The 1,585-nt window shown below is 34.0% G+C and overlaps 1 long non-coding RNA gene across 1 annotated transcript; it reads right to left on the minus strand.

Moving 5' to 3' along the window:
• Nucleotides 1-214: 214 nt before the first annotated feature.
• LOC110035182 lies at nt 215-1,065 on the minus strand. Its single transcript, XR_002295124.1, has 4 exons — nt 944-1,065; nt 807-873; nt 340-669; nt 215-283 (listed from the first exon to the last, which is right to left on the minus strand). It is a non-coding gene; the product is annotated as an uncharacterized LOC110035182 (long non-coding RNA).
• Nucleotides 1,066-1,585: the final 520 nt, after the last annotated feature.

The raw sequence follows: 1,585 nt of genomic DNA on the forward strand, positions 1-1,585 counted from the left end.
TTTTGAAGAAACAAACTAAATTATTCTTTCAACTGGACAGATAGGAGTTGAGATTTTGAACTACTCTATAATCAAATCCAAAAAAAAAAAACATTTCATCAAATAAAAGATAGAAATTTTTGCCAATTAAAAATTGCTTTCCTTTCATTTATGCGATATGAGACTATAATGTTAACTTTAATTATGAGAATAAATGAGACACGTTCAATTATACCTCAAATTCAACGGAAGAGCCATGCTTCAAAATGGTTTCGTGATTAGGAAGTGGGAACTGCGGCAATTTCTGTGCAAAGAATTAGACAATATAACTGGGATACTTAATGATAATAAAAATTTTACCTCATTAGGATGACAACCCCATAAAAAGACACGCAAGCGAAATTGGGGAAGACCATAGCAACTAGCAGCCATAATGCCTAATCTGGCTTGGTAATTCATCTCAATCAAACGACTTAAAGCATACCGCCCAAGTGTAGCCTTGGCAAACTTCAATATATCAACAACATTTTCCATCAAAACATATTTAGGCTTCAAAAATTGCACAGTATCCATGAAGACAACAATTTGGCGATTTCTTTCATCATCTAATGGCGCATCAGCATTTCTAAAACGATTCAATCCACTAATACCTTGACATGGTGGACCTCCACAAATAAAATCTACATCTCCCTGAACAGAAATATTCAGCGCTTCAAGAATGTATATATGAAACAGAAAGTCACGCTGATTTTGATCCTAAGTGTTACTATTCACGAGATTCAATTTTCTGCAAAAAAACTAGCATTGAAATAGTACAAAATACTTACAGGGAGTGGCAGTAACTTTGACGAGATTCCTTCTCTTACAAAATCTTTAATTCGGTCTTTGCAGTTGCTGATTAAATGTAAATCTTAGAATAATAGTGTTAAAATTAAATAGAGATCTTAGTTATGCATTAATATACCTCAAATTTTCAAGTGGCTCCCACGTGTCTTCACTAGAATCATAACCCTTCCAGCGAACCTGGATGCAGCATGTTGAAAACTGTTATGTGGCCCCGAGCCTAAAATTTAGAAATCTGGGGAATTTCAGTAGGTTTGAAACCAAAGAAATTAAAAATATTGTAGAAGTATGATTTCCAAACACTATTTGGTCATAGATATAGTCTCTGAGATTGAGATTTGACACATTAAACTCTAGAAAAATAGCATCAAAGGCTAGGTCCTCCAATAGCTGATCCTTTCATCTACCTAAATGCTTAGGGTTGTGCAGTTGTGCAGCGTGCTGGTGGAATACATACCAGAAGTTTATCCATGTACCAACCTACCATAAAACCATGTATCCACCTAAAAACTAAAGGATTCAGTACTGTGCCAATAATCCTAATAGTTAATGAATAATTTGTGGGCTTCCAGTAGATCTGACAGCCAAAAGGAGACATTTTAAAATAAAAAATACATCATATCCTTAAGAACATCCCAAACAAATACATACTTGAATGTATACTTAACTGTTACATTCCTACTTAAATTATCTTTACATTTTGTCTTCTCAAACTAGCACAGCTCTTCAAACTACAAAATAGAAAGGATCCTCAGAAAAACAT

The sequence above is a fragment of the Phalaenopsis equestris genome, unplaced genomic scaffold (genome assembly GCF_001263595.1).
Source record: "Phalaenopsis equestris unplaced genomic scaffold, ASM126359v1 Scaffold196608, whole genome shotgun sequence".
Lineage (NCBI taxonomy): Eukaryota > Viridiplantae > Streptophyta > Magnoliopsida > Asparagales > Orchidaceae > Phalaenopsis > Phalaenopsis equestris.